Genomic DNA, 26,919 nt, shown 5'->3' with positions numbered 1-26,919 from the left:
CATTAATGGCATACATCTAGATGTCATTTAAGGCATACAACTAGAGGTCATTAATGGCATACAGCTAGAGGTCATTTATGGCATACAGCTAGAGGTCGTTAATGGCATACATCTAGATGTCATTAATGGCATACAACTAGAGGTCATTAATGGCATACAGCTAGATGTCATTTATGGCATACAACTAGAGGTCATTAATGGCATACAACTAGAGGTCATTAATGGCATACAGCTAGAGGTCATTTATGGCATACAACTAGAGGTCATTATTGGCATACAGCTAGAGGTCATTTATGGCATACACCTAGAGGTCAGTAATGGCATACAGCTAGATGTCATTTATGGCATACAACTAGAGGTCATTAATGGCATACAACTAGAGGTCATTAATGGCATACAGCTAGAGGTCATTTATGGCATACAACTAGAGGTCATTATTGGCATACAACTAGAGGTCATTTATGGCATACACCTAGAGGTCATTAATGGCATACAACTAGAGGTCATTAATGGCATACACCTAGATGTCAATAATGGCATACAGCTAGAGGTCATTAATGGCATACAGCTAGATGTCATTTATGGCATACATCTAGATGTCATTAATAGCATACACCTAGAGGTCATTAATGGCATACAGCTAGAGGTCATTTATGGCATACACCTAGAGGTCATTAATGGCATACAACTAGAGGTCATTAATGGCATACAGCTAGATGTCATTTATGGCATACATCTAGATGTCATTAATAGCATACACCTAGAGGTCATTAATGGCATACAGCTAGAGGTCATTAATGGCATACAACTAGAGGTCATTAATGGCATACAGCTAGAGGTCATTTATGGCATACAGCTAGAGGTCGTTAATGGCATACATCTAGATGTCATTTATGGCATACAACTAGAGGTCATTAATGGCATACAGCTAGATGTCATTTATGGCATACAACTAGAGGTCATTAATGGCATACAACTAGAGGTCATTAATGGCATACAGCTAGAGGTCATTTATGGCATACAACTAGAGGTCATTATTGGCATACAGCTAGAGGTCATTTATGGCATACACCTAGAGGTCAGTAATGGCATACAGCTAGATGTCATTTATGGCATACAACTAGAGGTCATTAATGGCATACAACTAGAGGTCATTAATGGCATACAGCTAGAGGTCATTTATGGCATACAACTAGAGGTCATTATTGGCATACAACTAGAGGTCATTTATGGCATACACCTAGAGGTCATTAATGGCATACAACTAGAGGTCATTAATGGCATACACCTAGATGTCAATAATGGCATACACCTAGAGGTCATTAATGGCATACACCTAGATGTCAATAATGGCATACACCTAGAGGTCATTAATGGCATACAGCTAGAGGTCATTTATGGCATACACCTAGAGGTCATTAATGGCATACAACTAGAGGTCATTAATGGCATACAGCTAGATGTCATTTATGGCATACATCTAGATGTCATTAATAGCATACACCTAGAGGTCATTAATGGCATACAGCTAGAGGTCATTTATGGCGTACAACTAGAGGTCATTAATGGCATACAACTAGAGGTCATTAATGGCATACAACTAGAGGTCATTAATGGCATACAACTAGAGGTCATTAATGGCATACAACTAGAGGTCATTAATGGCATTCAGCTAGATGTCATTTATGGCATACAACTCGTCATTAATGGCATACAACTAGAGGTCATTAATGGCATTCAGCTAGATGTCATTTATGGCATACAACTCGTCATTAATGGCATACAACTAGAGGTCATTAATGGCATACAACTAGAGGTCATTTATGGCATACAGCTAGATGTCATTAATGACATACAGCTAGATGTCATTTATGGCATACAGCTAGAGGTCATTAATGGCATACAGCTAGAGGTCATTAATGGCATACAACTAGAGGTCATTAATGGCATACACCTAGATGTCATTTATGGCATACAACTAGAGGTCATTAATGGCATACAACTAGAGGTCATTAATGGCATACAGCTAGATGTCATTTGTGGCATACAGCTAGAGGTCATTAATGGCATACACCTAGATGTCATTAATGGCATACAACTAGAGGTCATTAATGGCATACACCTAGAGGTCATTAATGGCATACAACTAGAGGTCATTAATGGCATACAGCTAGATGTCATTTATGGCATATAGCTAGAGGTCATTAATGGCATACATCTAGATGTCATTAATGGCATACAACTAGAGGTCATTAATGGCATACAGCTAGAGGTCATTAATGGCATACAGCTAGAGGTCATTAATGGCATTCAGCTAGATGTCATTTATGGCATACAACTAGTCATTAATGGCATACAACTAGAGGTCATTAATGGCATACAACTAGAGGTCATTTATGGCATACAGCTAGAGGTCGTTAACGGCATACAGCTAGATGTCATTAATGGCATACAGCTAGATGTCATGTATGGCATACAACTAGAGGTCGTTAACGGCATACAGCTAGATGTCATTAATGGCATACAGCTAGAGGTCATTAATGGCATACAGCTAGAGGTCATTTATGGCATACACCTAGAGGTCATTAATGGCATACAGCTAGAGGTCATTTATGGCGTACAACTAGAGGTCATTAATGGCATACAGCTAGAGGTCATTTATGGCGTACAACTAGAGGTCATTAATGGCATACAGCTAGAGATCATTAATGGCATACAGCTAGAGGTCATTTATGGCATACAACTAGATGTCATTTATGGCATACAGCTAGAGGTCATTTATGGCATACAGCTAGAGGTCATTAATGGCATACACCTAGAGGTCATTAATGGCATACAGCTAGAGGTCATTTATGGCGTACAACTAGAGGTCATTAATGGCATACAGCTAGAGGTCATTTATGGCGTACAACTAGAGGTCATTAATGGCATACAGCTAGAGATCATTAATGGCATACATCTAGATGTCATTAATGGCATACAGCTAGAGGTCATTAATGGCATACACCTAGATGTCATTAATGGCATACAGCTAGAGGTCATTAATGGCATACAGCTAGAGGTCATTAATGGCATACACCTAGAGGTCATTAATGGCATACAGCTAGAGGTCATTTATGGCGTACAACTAGAGGTCATTAATGGCATACAGCTAGAGGTCATTTATGGCGTACAACTAGAGGTCATTAATGGCATACAGCTAGAGATCATTAATGGCATACATCTAGATGTCATTAATGGCATACAGCTAGAGGTCATTAATGGCATACATCTAGATGTCATTAATGGCATACACCTAGAGGTCATTAATGGCATACAGCTAGAGGTCATTTATGGCGTACAACTAGAGGTCATTAATGGCATACAGCTAGAGGTCATTAATGGCATTCAGCTAGATGTCATTTATGGCATACAACTAGTCATTAATGGCATACAACTAGAGGTCATTAATGGCATACAACTAGAGGTCATTTATGGCATACAACTAAATGTCATTTATGGCATACAGCTAGAGGTCATTTATGGCATACAACTAGAGGTCATTAATGGCATACAGCTAGATGTCATTTATGGCATACAACTAGTCATTAATGGCATACAACTAGAGGTCATTAATGGCATACAACTAGAGGTCATTTATGGCATACAACTAAATGTCATTTATGGCATACAGCTAGAGGTCATGTATGGCATACAACTAGAGGTCATTAACGGCATACAGCTAGATGTCATTAATGGCATACAGCTAGAGGTCATTAATGGCATACAACTAGATGTCATTTATGGCAAACAGCTAGAGGTCATTTATGGCATACAACTAAATGTCATTTATGGCATACAGCTAGATGTCATTTATGGCATACAACTAGAGGTCATTAATGGCATACAGCTAGAGGTCATTAATGGCATACACCTAGATGTCATTAATGGCATACACCTAGATGTCATTTACGGCATACAACTAGAGGTCATTAATGGCATACATCTAGATGTCATTTAAGGCATACAACTAGAGGTCATTAATGGCATACAAGTAGATATCATTTACGGCATACAACTAGAGGTCATTAATGGCATACATCTAGATGTAATTTAAGGTATACAACAAGAGGTCATTAATGGCATACAGCTAGAGGTCATTTATGGCATACAACTAGAGGTCATTTAAGGCATACAACTAGAGGTCATTAATGGCATACAGCTAGAGGTCATTTATGGCATACAACTAGAGGTCATTTAAGGCATACAGCTAGAGGTCATTTATGGCATACAACTAGAGGTCATTTAAGGCATACAACTAGAGGTCATTAATGGCATACAGCTAGATGTAATTTAAGGTATACAACAAGAGGTCATTAATGGCATACAGCTAGAGGTCATTTATGGCATACAACTAGAGGTCATTAATGGCATACATCTAGATGTGATTTAAGGCATACAACTAGAGGTCATTAATGGCATACATCTAGATGTAATTTAAGGCATACAACTAGAGGTCATTAATGGCATACAGCTAGAGGTCATTAATGGCATACATCTAGATGTAATTTAAGGCATACAACTAGAGGTCATTAATGGCATACATCTAGATGTCATTTACGGCATACAACTAGAGGTCATTAATGGCATACATCTAGATGTAATTTAAGGCATACAACTAGAGGTCATTAATGGCATACAGCTAGATGTCATTTATGGCATACAACTAGAGGTCATTAATGGCATACAGCTAGATGTCATTTAAGGCATACAGCTAGATGTCATTAATGGAATACAGCTAGAGGTCATTTATGGAATACAGCTAGAGGTCATTAATGGCATACAGCTAGAGGTCATTTATGGAATACAGCTAGATGTCATTAATGGCATACAGCTAGATGTCATTCAAGGCATACAGCTAGATGTCATTAATGGCATACAGCTAGAGGTCATTTATGGAATACAGCTAGAGGTCATTAATGGCATACAGCTAGAGGTCATTTATGGAATACAGCTAGAGGTCATTAATGGCATACAGCTAGAGGTCATTTATGGAATACAGCTAGATGTCATTAATGGCATACAGCTAGATATCATTTATGTCATACAACTAGAGGTCATTAATGGCATACAGCTAGATATCATTTATGTCATACAACTAGAGGTCATTAATGGCATACAGCTAGAAGTCATTTATGGCATACAACTAGAGGTCATTAATGGCATACAGCTAGATGTCATTCAAGGCATACAGCTAGATATCATTTATGTCATACAACTAGAGGTCATTAATCGCATACAGCTAGATGTCATTCAAGGCATACAGCTAGATATCATTTATGTCATACAGCTAGATGTCATTAATGGCATACAGCTAGATATCATTTATGTCATACAACTAGAGGTCATTAATGGCATACAGCTAGATGTCATTAATGGCATACAGCTAGATGTCATTCAAGGCATACAGCTAGATGTCATTAATGGCATACAGCTAGATATCATTTATGTCATACAACTAGAGGTCATTAATGGCATACAGCTAGAAGTCATTTATGGCATACAACTAGAGGTCATTAATGGCATACAGCTAGAAGTCATTTATGGCATACAACTAGAGGTCATTAATGGCATACAGCTAGATGTCATTCAAGGCATACAGCTAGATGTCATTAATGGCATACAGCTAGATGTCATTCAAGGCATACAGCTAGATGTCATTAATGGCATACAGCTAGATATCATTTATGTCATACAACTAGAGGTCATTAATGGCATACAGCTAGATGTCATTCAAGGCATACAGCTAGATATCATTTATGTCATACAGCTAGATGTCATTAATGGCATACAGCTAGATATCATTTATGTCATACAACTAGAGGTCATTAATGGCATACAGCTAGATGTCATTAATGGCATACAGCTAGATGTCATTCAAGGCATACAGCTAGATGTCATTAATGGCATACAGCTAGATATCATTTATGTCATACAACTAGAGGTCATTAATGGCATACAGCTAGATGTCATTAATGGCATAGAGCTAGAGATCATTTATGGCATACAACTAGAGGTCATTTATGGCATACAACTAGAGGTCATTAATGGCATACAGCTAGAGGTCATTTATGGCATACAACTAGAGGTCATTAATGGCATACAGCTAGAAGTCATTTATGGCATACAACTAGAGGTCATTAATGGCATACAACTAGAGGTCATTAATGGCATACATCTAGATGTAATTTAAGGCATACAACTAGAGGTCATTAATGGCATACAGCTAGAGGTCATTAATGGCATACATCTAGATGTAATTTAAGGCATACAACTAGAGGTCATTAATGGCATACATCTAGATGTCATTTAAGGCATACAACTAGAGGTCATTAATGGCATACATCTAGATGTAATTTAAGGCATACAACTAGAGGTCATTAATGGCATACAGCTAGATGTCATTTATGGCATACAACTAGAGGTCATTAATGGCATACAGCTAGATGTCATTTAAGGCATACAGCTAGATGTCATTAATGGCATACAGCTAGAGGTCATTTATGGAATACAGCTAGAGGTCATTAATGGCATACAGCTAGAGGTCATTTATGGAATACAGCTAGATGTCATTAATGGCATACAGCTAGATGTCATTCAAGGCATACAGCTAGATATCATTAATGGCATACAACTAGAGGTCATTAATGGCATACAGCTAGATATCATTTATGTCATACAACTAGAGGTCATTAATGGCATACAGCTAGAAGTCATTTATGGCATACAACTAGAGGTCATTAATGGCATACAGCTAGATGTCATTCAAGGCATACAGCTAGATGTCATTAATGGCATACAGCTAGATATCATTTATGTCATACAACTAGAGCTCATTAATGGCATACAGCTAGATGTCATTTATGGCATACAGCTAGATGTCATTCAAGGCATACAGCTAGATATCATTTATGTCATACAGCTAGATGTCATTAATGGCATACAGCTAGATATCATTTATGTCATACAACTAGAGGTCATTAATGGCATACAGCTAGATGTCATTAATGGCATACAGCTAGATGTCATTAATGGCATACAGCTAGATGTCATTCAAGGCATACAGCTAGATATCATTTATGTCATACAACTAGAGGTCATTAATGGCATACAGCTAGATGTCATTAATGGCATACAGCTAGATGTCATTAATGGCATACAGCTAGATGTCATTAATGGCATACAGCTAGATATCATTTATGTCATACAACTAGAGGTCATTAATGGCATACAGCTAGATGTCATTTATGGCATACAACTAGAGGTCATTAATGGCATACAGCTAGATGTCATTTAAGGCATACAGCTAGATGTCATTAATGGCATAGAGCTAGAGATCATTTATGGCATACAACTAGAGGTCATTTATGGCATACAACTAGAGGTCATTAATGGCATACAGCTAGAGGTCATTTATGGCATACAACTAGAGGTCATTAATGGCATACAGCTAGAAGTCATTTATGGCATACAACTAGAGGTCATTAATGGCATACAACTAGAGGTCATTTATGGCATACAACTAGAGGTCATTAATGGCATACAGCTAGATGTCATTTATGGCATACAACTAGAGGTCATTAATGGCATACAACTAGAGGTCATTAATGGCATACAACTAGAGGTCATTTATGGCATACAACTAGAGGTCATTAATGGCATACAGCTAGAGGTCATTTATGGCATACAACTAGAGGTCATTAATGGCATACAGCTAGAAGTCATTTATGGCATACAACTAGAGGTCATTAATGGCATACAGCTAGAGGTCATTTATGGCATACAACTAGAGGTCATTAATGGCATACAACTAGAGGTCATTTATGGCATACAACTAGAGGTCATTAATGGCATACAGCTAGAAGTCATTTATGGCATACAACTAGAGGTCATTAATGGCATACAGCTAGATGTCATTTAAGGCATACAACTAGAGGTCATTAATGGCATACAACTAGAGGTCATTTATGGCATACAACTAGAGGTCATTAATGGCATACAGCTAGAGGTCATTTATGGCATACAACTAGAGGTCATTAATGGCATACAGCTAGAGGTCATTTATGGCATACAACTAGAGGTCATTAATGGCATACAACTAGAGGTCATATATGGCGTACAACTAGAGGTCATTAATGGCATACAGCTAGAAGTCATTTATGGCATACAACTAGAGGTCATTAATGGCATACAGCTAGATGTCATTTAAGGCATACAGCTAGATGTCATTAATGGCATACAGCTAGATGTCATTTAAGGCATACAGCTAGATGTCATTAATGGCATACAGCTAGATGTCATTCAAGGCATACACCTAGAGGTCATTAATGGCATACAGCTAGAGGTCATTAATGGCATACAGCTAGATATCATTCATGGCATACAACTAGAGGTCATTAATGGCATACATCTAGATGTCATTAATGACATACAGCTAGATGTCATTAATGGCATACAGCTAGATGTCATTCAAGGCATACAGCTAGAGGTCATTAATGGCATACAACTAGAGGTCATTAATGGCATACAGCTAGATGTCATTTAAGGCATACAGCTAGATGTCATTTATGGCATACAACTAGAGGTCATTAATGGCATACAACTAGAGGTCATTAATGGCATACAACTAGAGGTCATTAATGGCATACAACTAGAGGTCATTAATGGCATACAGCTAGATGTCATTTAAGGCATACAGCTAGATGTTATTAATGGCATACAGCTAGAGGTCATTTACGGCATACAACTAGAGGTCATTAATGGCATACAGCTAGAGGTCATTTACGGCATACAACTAGAGGTCATTAATGGCATACATCTAGAGGTCATTTAAGGCATACAGCTAGATGTTATTAATGGCATACATCTAGATGTCATTTAAGGCATACAGCTAGATATCATTTACGGCATACAACTAGAGGTCATTAATGGCATACAGCTAGATGTCATTAATGGCATACAGCTAGATATCATTTACGGCATACAACTAGAGGTCATTAATGGCATACAGCTAGAGGTCATTTACGGCATACAACTAGAGGTCATTAATGGCATACAGCTAGAGGTCATTTACGGCATACAACTAGAGGTCATTAATGGCATACAGCTAGAGGTCATTTACGGCATACAACTAGAGGTCATTAATGGCATACATCTAGAGGTCATTTAAGGCATACAGCTAGATGTTATTAATGGCATACATCTAGATGTCATTTAAGGCATACAGCTAGATATCATTTACGGCATACAACTAGAGGTCATTAATGGCATACAGCTAGATGTCATTAATGGCATACAGCTAGATATCATTTACGGCATACAACTAGAGGTCATTAATGGCATACAGCTAGAGGTCATTTACGGCATACAACTAGAGGTCATTAATGGCATACAGCTAGAGGTCATTTACGGCATACAACTAGAGGTCATTAATGGCATACAGCTAGAGGTCATTTACGGCATACAACTAGAGGTCATTAATGGCATACATCTAGAGGTCATTTACGGCATACATCTAGAGGTCATTTATGGCATACAGCTAGAGGTCATTAATGGCATACATCTAGAGGTCATTTATGGCATACAGCTAGAGGTCATTAATGGCATACAGCTAGAGGTCATTTACGGCATACAACTAGAGGTCATTAATGGCATACAACTAGAGGTCATTAATGGCATACATCTAGAGGTCATTTATGGCATACAGCTAGAGGTCATTAATGGCATACAGCTAGAGGTCATTTACGGCATACAACTAGAGGTCATTAATGGCATACAGCTAGAGGTCATTTACGGCATACAACTAGAGGTCATTAATGGCATACATCTAGAGGTCATTTATGGCATACAGCTAGAGGTCATTAATGGCATACAGCTAGAGGTCATTTACGGCATACAACTAGATTTCATTAATGGCATACAGCTAGAGGTCATTTATGGCATACAGCTAGAGGTCATTAATGGCATACAGCTAGAGGTCATTTACGGCATACAACTAGAGGTCATTAATGGCATACAGCTAGAGGTCATTTACGGCATACAACTAGAGGTCATTAATGGCATACAGCTAGAGGTCATTTACGGCATACAACTAGAGGTCATTAATGGCATACAGCTAAAGGTCATTTATGGCATACAACTAGAGGTCATTAACGGCATACAGCTAGAGGTCATTTATGGCATACAGCTAGATGTCATTAATGGCATACAACTAGAGGTCATTAATGGCATACAGCTAGATGTCATTAATGGCATGCAGCTAGATATCATTCATGGCATACAACTAGAGGTCATTAATGGCATACAGCTAGATGTCATTAATGGCATGCAGCTAGATATCATTCATGGCATACAACTAGAGGTCATTAATGGCATACATCTAGATGTCATTTAAGGCATACATCTAGATGTCATTTAAGGCATACATCTAGATGTCATTAATGGCATACATCTAGATGTCATTTAAGGCATACATCTAGATGTCATTTAAGGCATACAACTAGAGGTCATTAATGGCATACAGCTAGATGTCATTAATGGCATGCAGCTAGATATCATTCATGGCATACAACTAGATGTCATTAATGGCATACATCTAGATGTCATTTAAGGCATACAACTAGAGGTCATTAATGGCATACAGCTAGATGTCATTAATGGCATGCAGCTAGATATCATTCATGGCATACAACTAGAGGTCATTAATGGCATACAGCTAGATGTCATTAATGGCATGCAGCTAGATATCATTCATGGCATACAACTAGAGGTCATTAATGGCATACAGCTAGAGGTCATTTACGGCATACAACTACAGGTCATTAATTGCATGCATCTAGATGTCATTTAAGGTATACATCTAGATGTCATTTATGGCATACAACTAGAGGTCATTAATGGCATACAACTAGAGGTCATTAATGGCATACAGCTAGAGGTCATTAATGGCATTCAGCTAGATGTCATTTATGGCATACATCTAGATGTCATTTAAGGCATACAACTAGAGGTCATTAATGGCATACAGCTAGAGGTCATTAATGGCATACAGCTAGAGGTCATTTATGGCATACAACTAGAGGTCATTAATGGCATACAGCTAGATGTAATTTAAGGCATACAACTAGAGGTCATTAATGGCATACAGCTAGATGTCATTTAAGGCATACAACTAGAGGTCATTAATGGCATACAGCTAGAGGTCATTTATGGCATACATCTAGATGTAATTTAAGGCATACAGCTAGAGGTCATTAATGGCATACAGCTAGAGGTCATTAATGGCATACAGCTAGATGTAATTTAAGGTATACATCTAGATGTCATTTATGGCATACAACTAGAGGTCATTAATGGCATACAACTAGAGGTCATTAATGGCATACAGCTAGAGGTCATTAATGGCATTCAGCTAGATGTCATTTATGGCATACATCTAGATGTCATTTAAGGCATACAACTAGAGGTCATTAATGGCATACAGCTAGAGGTCATTTACGGCATACAACTAGAGGTCATTAATTGCATGCATCTAGATGTCATTTAAGGTATACATCTAGATGTCATTTATGGCATACAACTAGAGGTCATTAATGGCATACAACTAGAGGTCATTAATGGCATACAGCTAGAGGTCATTAATGGCATACAGCTAGATGTCATTTATGGCATACATCTAGATGTCATTTAAGGCATACAACTAGAGGTCATTAATGGCATACAGCTAGAGGTCATTAATGGCATACAGCTAGAGGTCATTTATGGCATACAACTAGAGGTCATTAATGGCATACAGCTAGATGTAATTTAAGGCATACAACTAGAGGTCATTAATGGCATACAGCTAGAGGTCATTTATGGCATACAACTAGAGGTCATTAATGGCATACAGCTAGAGGTCATTAATGGCATTCAGCTAGATGTCATTTATGGCATACATCTAGATGTCATTTAAGGCATACAACTAGAGGTCATTAATGGCATACAGCTAGAGGTCATTAATGGCATACAGCTAGAGGTCATTTATGGCATACAACTAGAGGTCATTAATGGCATACAGCTAGATGTAATTTAAGGCATACAACTAGAGGTCATTAATGGCATACAGCTAGATGTCATTTAAGGCATACAACTAGAGGTCATTAATGGCATACAGCTAGAGGTCATTTATGGCATACATCTAGATGTAATTTAAGGCATACAGCTAGAGGTCATTAATGGCATACAGCTAGAGGTCATTAATGGCATACAGCTAGATGTAATTTAAGGTATACATCTAGATGTCATTTATGGCATACAACTAGAGGTCATTAATGGCATACAACTAGAGGTCATTAATGGCATACAGCTAGAGGTCATTAATGGCATTCAGCTAGATGTCATTAATGGCATTCAGCTAGATGTCATTTATGGCATACATCTAGATGTAATTTAAGGCATACAGCTAGAGGTCATTTACGGCATACAACTAGAGGTCATTAATGGCATACAGCTAGATGTAATTTAAGGTATACATCTAGATGTCATTTATGGCATACAACTAGAGGTCATTAATGGCATACATCTAGATGTCATTTAAGGCATACAGCTAGATGTCATTAATGGCATACAACTAGATGTCATTTAAGCCATACAGCTAGATGTCATTAATGGCATACAGCTAGATGTCATTCAAGGCATACAGCTAGAGGTCATTAATGGCATACAACTAGAGGTCATTAATGGCATACATCTAGATGTAATTTAAGGCATACAGCTAGAGGTCATTAATGGCATACAGCTAGAGGTCATTTATGGCATACAACTAGAGGTCATTAATGGCATACAGCTAGATGTAATTTAAGGCATACAACTAGAGGTCATTAATGGCATACAGCTAGAGGTCATTTATGGCATACAACTAGAGGTCATTAATGGCATACAGCTAGAGGTCATTTATGGCATACAACTAGAGGTCATTAATGGCATACAGCTAGAGGTCATTAATGGCATACATCTAGATGTCATTTATGGCATACAACTAGAGGTCATTAATGGCATACAGCTAGATGTAATTTAAGGCATACAACTAGAGGTCATTAATGGCATACAGCTAGAGGTCATTTATGGCATACAACTAGAGGTCATTAATGGCATACAGCTAGAGGTCATTAATGGCATACATCTAGATGTCATTTATGGCATACAACTAGAGGTCATTAATGGCATACAGCTAGAGGTCATTAATGGCATACAGCTAGATGTCATTTATGGCATACAACTAGATGTCATTAATGGCATACATCTAGATGTCATTTATGGCATACAACTAGAGGTCATTTATGGCATACAACTAGAGGTCATTAATGGCATACAGCTAGAGGTCATTAATGGCATACAGCTAGATGTCATTTATGGCATACAACTAGAGGTCATTAATGGCATACAGCTAGAGGTCATTTATGGCATACAGCTAGATGTCATTAATGGCATACATCTAGATGTCATTTATGGCATACAACTAGAGGTCATTTATGGCATACGACTAGAGGTCATTAATGGCATACAGCTAGAGGTCATTAATGGCATACAGCTAGATGTCATTTATGGCATACAACTAGAGGTCATTAATGGCATACAGTTAGAGGTCATTAATGGCATACAGCTAGATGTCATTTATGGCATACAACTAGAGGTCATTAATGGCATACAGTTAGAGGTCATTTATGGCATACAACTAGAGGTCGTTAATGGCATACAGCTAGATGTCATTAATGGCATACAGCTAGATGTCATTTAAGCCATACAGCTAGATGTCATTAATGGCATACAGCTAGATGTCATTCAAGGCATACACCTAGATGTCATTAATGGCATACAGCTAGAGGTCATTAATGGCATACAACTAGAGGTCATTAATGGCATACAGCTAGAGGTCATTAATGGCATACAGCTAGATATCATTCATGGCATACAACTAGAGGTCATTAATGGCATACATCTAGATGTCATTTAAGGCATACAGCTAGATGTCATTTATGGCATACAGCTAGATGTCATTCAAGGCATACAGCTAGATGTCATTTATGGCATACAGCTAGATGTCATTCAAGGCATACAGCTAGATGTCATTTATGGCATACAACTAGAGGTCAGGAAATGGCATACAACTAGAGGTCATTAATGGCATACATCTAGATGTCATTTAAGGCATACAGCTAGGTGTCATTAATGGCATACAGCTAGAGGTCAGGAAATGGCATACAACTAGAGGTCATTAATGGCATACATCTAGATGTCATTCAAGGCATACAGCTAGATGTCATTTATGGCATACAACTAGAGGTCAGGAAATGGCATACAACTAGAGGTCATTAATGGCATACATCTAGATGTCATTTAAGGCATACAGCTAGGTGTCATTTACGGCATACAACTAGAGGTCATTAATGGCATACAGCTAGATGTCATTAAAGGCATACAGCTAGATATCATTTACGGCATACAACTAGAGGTCATTAATGGCATACAGCTAGAGGTCATTTACGGCATACAACTAGAGGTCATTAATGGCATACAGCTAGAGGTCATTTACGGCATACAACTAGAGGTCATTAATGGCATACAGCTAGATATCATTTACGGCATACAACTAGAGGTCATTAATGGCATACAGCTCGAGGTCATTTACGGCATACAACTAGAGGTCATTAATGGCATACAGCTAGAGGTCATTAATGGCATACAGCTAGATGTCATTAATGGCATGCAGCTAGATATCATTCATGGCATACAACTAGAGGTCATTAATGGCATACAGCTAGAGGTCATTTACGGCATACAACTACAGGTCATTAATTGCATGCATCTAGATGTCATTTAAGGCATACAACTAGAGGTCATTAATGGCATACAGCTAGATGTAATTTAAGGTATACATCTAGATGTCATTTAAGGCATACAACTAGAGGTCATTAATGGCATACAACTAGAGGTCATTAATGGCATACAGCTAGAGGTCATTAATGGCATTCAGCTAGATGTCATTTATGGCATACATCTAGATGTCATTTAAGGCATACAACTAGAGGTCATTAATGGCATACAGCTAGAGGTCATTAATGGCATACAGCTAGAGGTCATTTATGGCATACAACTAGAGGTCATTAATGGCATACAGCTAGATGTAATTTAAGGCATACAACTAGAGGTCATTAATGGCATACAGCTAGATGTCATTTAAGGCATACAACTAGAGGTCATTAATGGCATACAGCTAGAGGTCATTTATGGCATACAACTAGAGGTCATTAATGGCATACAGCTAGATGTAATTTAAGGCATACAACTAGAGGTCATTAATGGCATACAGCTAGAGGTCATTTATGGCATACAGCTAGATGTCATTAATGGCATACATCTAGATGTCATTTATGGCATACAACTAGAGGTCATTAATGGCATACAGCTAGAGGTCATTAATGGCATACAGCTAGATGTCATTTATGGCATACAACTAGAGGTCATTAATGGCATACAGCTAGAGGTCATTTATGGCATACAACTAGAGGTCGTTAATGGCATACATCTAGATGTCATTTATGGCATACAACTAGAGGTCATTAATGGCATACAGCTAGATGTCATTAATGGCATACAGCTAGATGTCATTTATGGCATACAACTAGAGGTCATTAATGGCATACATCTAGATGTCATTTAAGGCATACAGCTAGATGTCATTAATGGCATACAGCTAGATGTCATTTAAGCCATACAGCTAGATGTCATTAATGGCATACAGCTAGATGTCATTCAAGGCATACAGCTAGAGGTCATTAATGGCATACAACTAGAGGTCATTAATGGCATACATCTAGATGTAATTTAAGGCATACAGCTAGAGGTCATTAATGGCATACAGCTAGAGGTCATTTATGGCATACAACTAGAGGTCATTAATGGCATACAGCTAGATGTAATTTAAGGCATACAACTAGAGGTCATTTATGGCATACATCTAGATGTAATTTAAGGCATACAGCTAGAGGTCATTAATGGCATGCAGCTAGAGGTCATTTATGGCATACAACTAGAGGTCATTTATGGCATACAACTAGAGGTCATTTATGGCATACAACTAGAGGTCATTAATGGCATACAGCTAGAGGTCATTTATGGCATACAACTAGAGGTCATTAATGGCATACAGCTAGAAGTCATTTATGGCATACAACTAGAGGTCATTAATGGCATACAGCTAGAGGTCATTTATGGCATACAACTAGAGGTCATTAATGGCATACAGCTAGATGTCATTTAAGGCATACAACTAGAGGTCATTAATGGCATACAACTAGAGGTCATTTATGGCATACAGCTAGAGGTCATTTATGGCATACAACTAGAGGTCATTAATGGCATACAGCTAGAGGTCATTTATGGCATACAACTAGAGGTCATTAATGGCATACAGCTAGAGGTCATTTATGGCATACAACTAGAGGTCATTAATGGCATACAACTAGAGGTCATATATGGCGTACAACTAGAGGTCATTAATGGCATACAGCTAGAAGTCATTTATGGCATACAACTAGAGGTCATTAATGGCATACAGCTAGATGTCATTTAAGGCATACAGCTAGATGTCATTAATGGCATACAGCTAGATGTCATTTAAGGCATACAGCTAGATGTCATTAATGGCATACAGCTAGATGTCATTCAAGGCATACACCTAGAGGTCATTAATGGCATACAGCTAGAGGTCATTAATGGCATACAGCTAGATATCATTCATGGCATACAACTAGAGGTCATTAATGGCATACAGCTAGATGTCATTTAAGGCATACAGCTAGATGTCATTAATGGCATACAGCTAGATGTCATTCAAGGCATACACCTAGAGGTCATTAATGGCATACAGCTAGAGGTCATTAATGGCATACAGCTAGATATCATTCATGGCATACAGCTAGATGTCATTAATGGCATACAGCTAGATGTCATTCAAGGCATACAGCTAGAGGTCATTAATGGCATACAACTAGAGGTCATTAATGGCATACAGCTAGATGTCATTTAAGGCATACAGCTAGATGTCATTTATGGCATACAACTAGAGGTCATTAATGGCATACAACTAGAGGTCATTAATGGCATACAACTAGAGGTCATTAATGGCATACAACTAGAGGTCATTAATGGCATACAGCTAGATGTCATTTAAGGCATACAGCTAGATGTTATTAATGGCATACAGCTAGATGTCATTCAAGGCATACAGCTAGATGTCATTTATGGCATACAACTAGAGGTCATTAATGGCATACAGCTAGATGTCATTAATGGCATACAGCTAGATATCATTTACGGCATACAACTAGAGGTCATTAATGGCATACAGCTAGATGTCATTAATGGCATACAGCTAGATACCATTTACGGCATACAACTAGAGGTCATTAATGGCATACAGCTAGAGGTCATTTACGGCATACAACTAGAGGTCATTAATGGCATACAGCTAGATGTCATTAATGGCATACAGCTAGATATCATTTACGGCATACATCTAGATGTCATTTAAGGCATACAGCTAGATATCATTTACGGCATACAACTAGAGGTCATTAATGGCATACAGCTAGATGTCATTAATGGCATACAGCTAGATATCATTTACGGCATACAACTAGAGGTCATTAATGGCATACAGCTAGAGGTCATTTACGGCATACAACTAGAGGTCATTAATGGCATACAGCTAGAGGTCATTTACGGCATACAACTAGAGGTCATTAATGGCATACAGCTAGAGGTCATTTACGGCATACAACTAGAGGTCATTAATGGCATACATCTAGAGGTCATTTATGGCATACAGCTAGAGGTCATTAATGGCATACAGCTAGAGGTCATTTACGGCATACAACTAGAGGTCATTAATGGCATACAGCTAGAGGTCATTTACGGCATACAACTAGAGGTCATTAATGGCATACAGCTAGAGGTCATTTATGGCATACAGCTAGAGGTCATTAATGGCATACAGCTAGAGGTCATTTACGGCATACAACTAGAGGTCATTAATGGCATACAGCTAGAGGTCATTTACGGCATACAACTAGAGGTCATTAATGGCATACAGCTAGAGGTCATTTACGGCATACAACTAGAGGTCATTAATGGCATACAGCTAGAGGTCATTTACGGCATACAACTAGAGGTCATTAATGGCATACAGCTAGAGGTCATTTATGGCATACAACTAGAGGTCATTAACGGCATACAGCTAGAGGTCATTTATGGCATACAGCTAGATGTCATTAATGGCATACAACTAGAGGTCATTAATGGCATACAGCTAGATGTCATTAATGGCATGCAGCTAGATATCATTCATGGCATACAACTAGAGGTCATTAATGGCATACAGCTAGATGTCATTAATGGCATGCAGCTAGATATCATTCATGGCATACAACTAGAGGTCATTAATGGCATACATCTAGATGTCATTTAAGGCATACATCTAGATGTCATTTAAGGCATACATCTAGATGTCATTAATGGCATACATCTAGATGTCATTTAAGGCATACATCTAGATGTCATTTAAGGCATACAACTAGAGGTCATTAATGGCATACAGCTAGATGTCATTAATGGCATGCAGCTAGATATCATTCATGGCATACAACTAGATGTCATTAATGGCATACATCTAGATGTCATTTAAGGCATACAACTAGAGGTCATTAATGGCATACAGCTAGATGTCATTAATGGCATGCAGCTAGATATCATTCATGGCATACAACTAGAGGTCATTAATGGCATACAGCTAGAGGTCATTTACGGCATACAACTACAGGTCATTAATTGCATGCATCTAGATGTCATTTAAGGCATACAACTAGAGGTCATTAATGGCATACAACTAGAGGTCATTAATGGCATACAGCTAGAGGTCATTAATGGCATTCAGCTAGATGTCATTTATGGCATACATCTAGATGTCATTTAAGGCATACAACTAGAGGTCATTCAAGGCATACAGCTAGAGGTCATTAATGGCATACAGCTAGAGGTCATTTATGGCATACAACTAGAGGTCATTAATGGCATACAGCTAGATGTAATTTAAGGCATACAACTAGAGGTCATTAATGGCATACAGCTAGATGTCATTTAAGGCATACAACTAGAGGTCATTAATGGCATACAGCTAGAGGTCATTTATGGCATACAACTAGAGGTCATTAATGGCATACAGCTAGAGGTCATTTATGGCATACAACTAGAGGTCATTAATGGCATACAGCTAGATGTAATTTAAGGCATACAACTAGAGGTCATTAATGGCATACAGCTAGAGGTCATTTATGGCATACATCTAGATGTCATTTATGGCATACAACTAGAGGTCATTAATGGCATACAGCTAGAGGTCATTAATGGCATACAGCTAGATGTCATTTATGGCATACAACTAGAGGTCATTAATGGCATACAGCTAGAGGTCATTTATGGCATACAACTAGAGGTCGTTAATGGCATACATCTAGATGTCATTAATGGCATACAACTAGAGGTCATTAATGGCATACAGCTAGATGTCATTAATGGCATACAGCTAGATGTCATTTATGGCATACAACTAGAGGTCATTAATGGCATACATCTAGATGTCATTTAAGGCATACAGCTAGATGTCATTAATGGCATACAGCTAGATGTCATTTAAGCCATACAGCTAGATGTCATTAATGGCATACAGCTAGATGTCATTCAAGGCATACAGCTAGAGGTCATTAATGGCATACAACTAGATGTCATTAATGGCATACATCTAGATGTAATTTAAGGCATACAGCTAGAGGTCATTAATGGCATACAGCTAGAGGTCATTTATGGCATACAACTAGAGGTCATTAATGGCATACAGCTAGATGTAATTTAAGGCATACAACTAGAGGTCATTAATGGCATACAGCTAGAGGTCATTTATGGCATACAGCTAGATGTCATTAATGGCATACATCTAGATGTCATTTATGGCATACAACTAGAGGTCATTTATGGCATACAACTAGAGGTCATTAATGGCATACAGCTAGAGGTCATTAATGGCATACAGCTAGATGTCATTTATGGCATACACCTAGATGTCATTAATGGCATACAGCTAGAGGTCATTAATGGCATACAGCTAGAGGTCATTAATGGCATACAGCTAGATATCATTAATGGCATACAGCTAGATGTCATTTAAGGCATACACCTAGATGTCATTAATGGCATACAGCTAGAGGTCATTAATGGCATACAGCTAGAGGTCATTAATGGCATACAGCTAGATGTCATTTATGGCATACAACTAGAGGTCATTAATGGCATACAGCTAGAGGTCATTTATGGCATACAACTAGAGGTCGTTAATGGCATACATCTAGATGTCATTAATGGCATACAACTAGAGGTCATTAATGGCATACAGCTAGATGTCATTAATGGCATACAGCTAGATGTCATTTATGGCATACAACTAGAGGTCATTAATGGCATACATCTAGATGTCATTTAAGGCATACAGCTAGATGTCATTAATGGCATACAGCTAGATGTCATTTAAGCCATACAGCTAGATGTCATTAATGGCATACAACTAGAGGTCATTAATGGCATACATCTAGATGTCATTTAAGGCATACAGCTAGATGTCATTAATGGCATACAGCTAGATGTCATTTAAGCCATACAGCTAGATGTCATTAATGGCATACAACTAGATGTCATTCAAGGCATACAGCTAGAGGTCATTAATGGCATACAACTAGAGGTCATTAATGGCATACATCTAGATGTAATTTAAGGCATACAGCTAGAGGTCATTAATGGCATACAGCTAGAGGTCATTTAAGGCATACAGCTAGATGTCATTAATGGCATACAGCTAGATGTCATTTAAGGCATACACCTAGATGTCATTAATGGCATACAGCTAGAGGTCATTAATGGCATACAGCTAGAGGTCATTAATGGCATACAGCTAGATATCATTCATGGCATACAACTAGAGGTCATTAATGGCATACATCTAGATGTCATTTAAGGCATACAGCTAGATGTCATTTATGGCATACAGCTAGATGTCATTCAAGGCATACAGCTAGATGTCATTTATGGCATACAGCTAGATGTCATTCAAGGCATACAGCTAGATGTCATTTATGGCATACAACTAGAGGTCAGGAAATGGCATACAACTAGAGGTCATTAATGGCATACATCTAGATGTCATTTAAGGCATACAGCTAGGTGTCATTAATGGCATACAGCTAGAGGTCAGGAAATGGCATACAACTAGAGGTCATTAATGGCATACATCTAGATGTCATTCAAGGCATACAGCTAGATGTCATTTATGGCATACAACTAGAGGTCAGGAAATGGCATACAACTAGAGGTCATTAATGGCATACATCTAGATGTCATTTAAGGCATACAGCTAGGTGTCATTTACGGCATACAACTAGAGGTCATTAATGGCATACAGCTAGATGTCATTAATGGCATACAGCTAGATATCATTTACGGCATACAACTAGAGGTCATTAATGGCATACAGCTAGAGGTCATTTACGGCATACAACTAGAGGTCATTAATGGCATACAGCTAGAGGTCATTTACGGCATACAACTAGAGGTCATTAATGGCATACAGCTAGATATCATTTACGGCATACAACTAGAGGTCATTAATGGCATACAGCTCGAGGTCATTTACGGCATACAACTAGAGGTCATTAATGGCATACAGCTAGAGGTCATTAATGGCATACAGCTAGATGTCATTAATGGCATGCAGCTAGATATCATTCATGGCATACAACTAGAGGTCATTAATGGCATACAGCTAGAGGTCATTTACGGCATACAACTACAGGTCATTAATTGCATGCATCTAGATGTCATTTAAGGTATACATCTAGATGTCATTTAAGGCATACAACTAGAGGTCATTAATGGCATACAACTAGAGGTCATTAATGGCATACAACTAGAGGTCATTAATGGCATACAGCTAGAGGTCATTAATGGCATTCAGCTAGATGTCATTTATGGCATACATCTAGATGTCATTTAAGGCATACAACTAGAGGTCATTAATGGCATACAGCTAGAGGTCATTAATGGCATACAGCTAGAGGTCATTTATGGCATACAACTAGAGGTCATTAATGGCATACAGCTAGATGTAATTTAAGGCATACAACTAGAGGTCATTAATGGCATACAGCTAGATGTCATTTAAGGCATACAACTAGAGGTCATTAATGGCATACAGCTAGAGGTCATTTATGGCATACAACTAGAGGTCATTAATGGCATACAGCTAGATGTAATTTAAGGCATACAACTAGAGGTCATTAATGGCATACAGCTAGAGGTCATTTATGGCATACAGCTAGATGTCATTAATGGCATACATCTAGATGTCATTTATGGCATACAACTAGAGGTCATTAATGGCATACAGCTAGAGGTCATTAATGGCATACAACTAGATGTCATTTATGGCATACAACTAGAGGTCATTAATGGCATACAGCTAGAGGTCATTTATGGCATACAACTAGAGGTCGTTAATGGCATACATCTAGATGTCATTTAAGGCATACAGCTAGATGTCATTTATGGCATACAACTAGAGGTCATTAATGGCATACATCTAGATGTCATTTAAGGCATACAGCTAGATGTCATTAATGGCATACAGCTAGATGTCATTTAAGCCATACAGCTAGATGTCATTAATGGCATACAGCTAGATGTCATTCAAGGCATACAGCTAGAGGTCATTAATGGCATACAACTAGAGGTCATTAATGGCATACATCTAGATGTAATTTAAGGCATACAGCTAGAGGTCATTAATGGCATACAGCTAGAGGTCATTTATGGCATACAACTAGAGGTCATTAATGGCATACAGCTAGATGTAATTTAAGGCATACAACTAGAGGTCATTTATGGCATACATCTAGATGTAATTTAAGGCATACAGCTAGAGGTCATTAATGGCATACAGCTAGAGGTCATTTATGGCATACAACTAGAGGTCGTTAATGGCATACATCTAGATGTCATTTATGGCATACAACTAGAGGTCATTAATGGCATACAGCTAGATATCATTAATGGCATACAGCTAGATGTCATTAATGGCATACAGCTAGATATCATTTACGGCATACAACTAGAGGTCATTAATGGCATACAGCTAGAGGTCATTAATGGCATACAGCTAGAGGTCATTTATGGCATACAGCTAGAGGTCATTAATGGCATACAGCTAGAGGTCATTTACGGCATACAACTAGAGGTCATTAATCGCATACAGCTAGAGGTCATTTACGGCATACAACTAGAGGTCATTAATCGCATACAGCTAGAGGTCATTTACGGCATACAACTAGAGGTCATTAATGGCATACAGCTAGATGTCATTTATGGCATACAACTAGAGGTCATTAATGGCATATAGCTGGAGGTCATTAATGGCATACAGCTAGATGTCATTAATGGCATGCAGCTAGAGGTCATTAATGGCATGCAGCTAGAGGTCATTAATGGCATACAACTAGAGGTCATTAATGGCATACAGCTAGATGTCATTAATGGCATACAACTAGATGTCATTAATGGTATGCAGCTAGATGTCATTAATGGCATGCAGCTAGAGGTCATTAATGGCATACAACTAGAGGTCATTAATGGCATACAGCTAGATGTCATTAATGGCATGCAGCTAGATATCATTCATGGCATACAACTAGATGTCATTAATGGTATGCAGCTAGATGTCATTAATGGCATGCAGCTAGAGGTCATTAATGGCATACAACTAGAGGTCATTAATGGCATACAGCTAGATGTCATTAATGGCATGCAGCTAGATATCATTCATGGCATACAACTAGAGGTCATTAATGGCATACATCTAGATGTCATTAATGGCATACATCTAGATGTCATTTAAGGCATACAACTAGAGGTCATTAATGGCATACAACTAGAGGTCATTAATGGCATACAGCTAGATGTCATTTATGGCATACAACTAGATGTCATTAATGGCATACAGCTAGAGGTCATTTACGGCATACAACTACAGGTCATTTATGGCATACAACTAGAGGTCATTAATGGCATACAGCTAGATGTCATTTATGGCATACAGCTAGATGTCATTAATGGCATACAGCTAGATGTCATTTATGGCATACAACTAGAGGTCATTTATGGCATACATCTAGATGTAATTTAAGGCATACAGCTAGATGTCATTAATGGCATACAGCTAGAGGTCATTTATGGCATACAAATAGAGGTCGTTAATGGCATACATCTAGATGTAATTTAAGGCATACAGCTAGATGTCATTAATGGCATGCAGCTAGATATCATTCATGGCATACAACTAGATGTCATTAATGGTATGCAGCTAGATGTCATTAATGGCATGCAGCTAGATATCATTCATGGCATACAACTAGAGGTCATTAATGGTATACAGCTAGATGTCATTAATGGCATGCAGCTAGAGGTCATTAATGGCATACAACTAGAGGTCATTAATGGCATACAGCTAGATGTCATTAATGGCATGCAGCTAGATATCATTCATGGCATACAACTAGATGTCATTAATGGTATGCAGCTAGATGTCATTAATGGCATGCAGCTAGAGGTCATTAATGGCATACAACTAGAGGTCATTAATGGCATACAGCTAGATGTCATTAATGGCATGCAGCTAGATATCATTCATGGCATACATCTAGATGTCATTAATGGCATACATCTAGATGTCATTTAAGGCATACAACTAGAGGTCATTAATGGCATACAGCTAGATGTCATTTATGGCATACAACTAGAGGTCATTAATGGCATACAGCTAGAGGTCATTTACGGCATACAACTACAGGTCATTAATGGCATACATCTAGATGTCATTTATGGCATACAACTAGAGGTCATTTATGGCATACAACTAGAGGTCATTAATGGCATACAGCTAGATGTCATTAATGGCATACAGCTAGATGTCATTTATGGCATACAACTAGAGGTCATTTATGGCATACAACTAGAGGTCGTTAATGGCATACATCTAGATGTAATTTAAGGCATACAACTAGAGGTCATTAATGGCATACAGCTAGAGGTCATTAATGGCATACAACTAGATGTCATTTAAGGCATACAGCTAGAGGTCATTAATGGCATACAGCTAGAGGTCATTTATGGCATACAACTAGAGGTCGTTAATGGCATACATCTAGATGTAATTTAAGGCATACAGCTAGAGGTCATTAATGGCATACAGCTAGAGGTCATTTATGGCATACAACTAGAGGTCATTAATGGCATACAGCTAGATGTAATTTAAGGCATACAACTAGAGGTCATTAATGGCATACAGCTTGAGGTCATTTATGGCATACAGCTAGATGTCATTTAAGGCATACAACTAGAGGTCATTAATGGCATACAGCTAGAGGTCATTAATGGCATACAACTAGATGTCATTTAAGGCATACAGCTAGAGGTCATTAATGGCATACAACTAGAGGTCGTTAATGGCATACATCTAGATGTAATTTAAGGCATACAGCTAGAGGTCATTAATGGCATACAGCTAGAGGTCATTTATGGCATACAACTAGAGGTCGTTAATGGCATACATCTAGATGTAATTTAAGGCATACAGCTAGAGGTCATTAATGGCATACAGCTAGAGGTCATTTATGGCATACAACTAGAGGTCATTAATGGCATACAGCTAGATGTAATTTAAGGCATACAACTAGAGGTCATTAATGGCATACAGCTTGAGGTCATTTATGGCATACAGCTAGATGTCATTTATGGCATACATCTAGATGTCATTTATGGCATACAACTAGAGGTCATTTATGGCATACAACTAGAGGTCATTTATGGCATACAGCTAGAGGTCATTAATGGCATACAACTAGATGTCATTAATGGCATACATCTAGATGTCATTTAAGGCATACAACTAGATGTCATTAATGGCATACATCTAGATGTCATTTAAGGCATACAACTAGAGGTCATTAATGGCATACAGCTAGAGGTCATTTATGGCATACATCTAGATGTCATTTATGGCATACAACTAGAGGTCATTTATGGCATACAACTAGAGGTCATTAATGGCATACAGCTAGATGTCATTAATGGCATACAGCTAGATGTAATTTAAGGCATACAACTAGAGGTCATTAATGGCATACAGCTAGAGGTCATTTATGGCATACAGCTAGATGTCATTTATGGCACACATCTAGATGTCATTTATGGCATACAACTAGAGGTCATTTATGGCATACAACTAGAGGTCATTTATGGCATACAGCTAGATGTCATTAATGGCATACAGCTAGATGTCATTTATGGCATACAACTAGATGTCATTAATGGCATACATCTAGATGTCATTTAAGGCATACAACTAGATGTCATTAATGGCATACATCTAGATGTCATTTAAGGCATACAACTAGAGGTCATTAATGGCATACAGCTAGATGTCATTAATGGCATACATCTAGATGTCATTTATGGCATACAACTAGAGGTCATTTATGGCATACAACTAGAGGTCATTAATGGCATACAGCTAGATGTCATTAATGGCATACAGCTAGATGTCATTTATGGCATACAACTAGAGGTCATTTATGGCATACAACTAGAGGTCATTTATGGCATACAACTAGAGGTCGTTAATGGCATACATCTAGATGTAATTTAAGGCATACAGCTAGATGTCATTAATGGCATACAGCTAGAGGT

Source organism: Pelmatolapia mariae, linkage group LG2 (assembly GCF_036321145.2).
Source record: "Pelmatolapia mariae isolate MD_Pm_ZW linkage group LG2, Pm_UMD_F_2, whole genome shotgun sequence".
Taxonomy (NCBI): domain Eukaryota; kingdom Metazoa; phylum Chordata; class Actinopteri; order Cichliformes; family Cichlidae; genus Pelmatolapia; species Pelmatolapia mariae.
Note: the sequence above shows the minus strand (reverse complement) of the source record.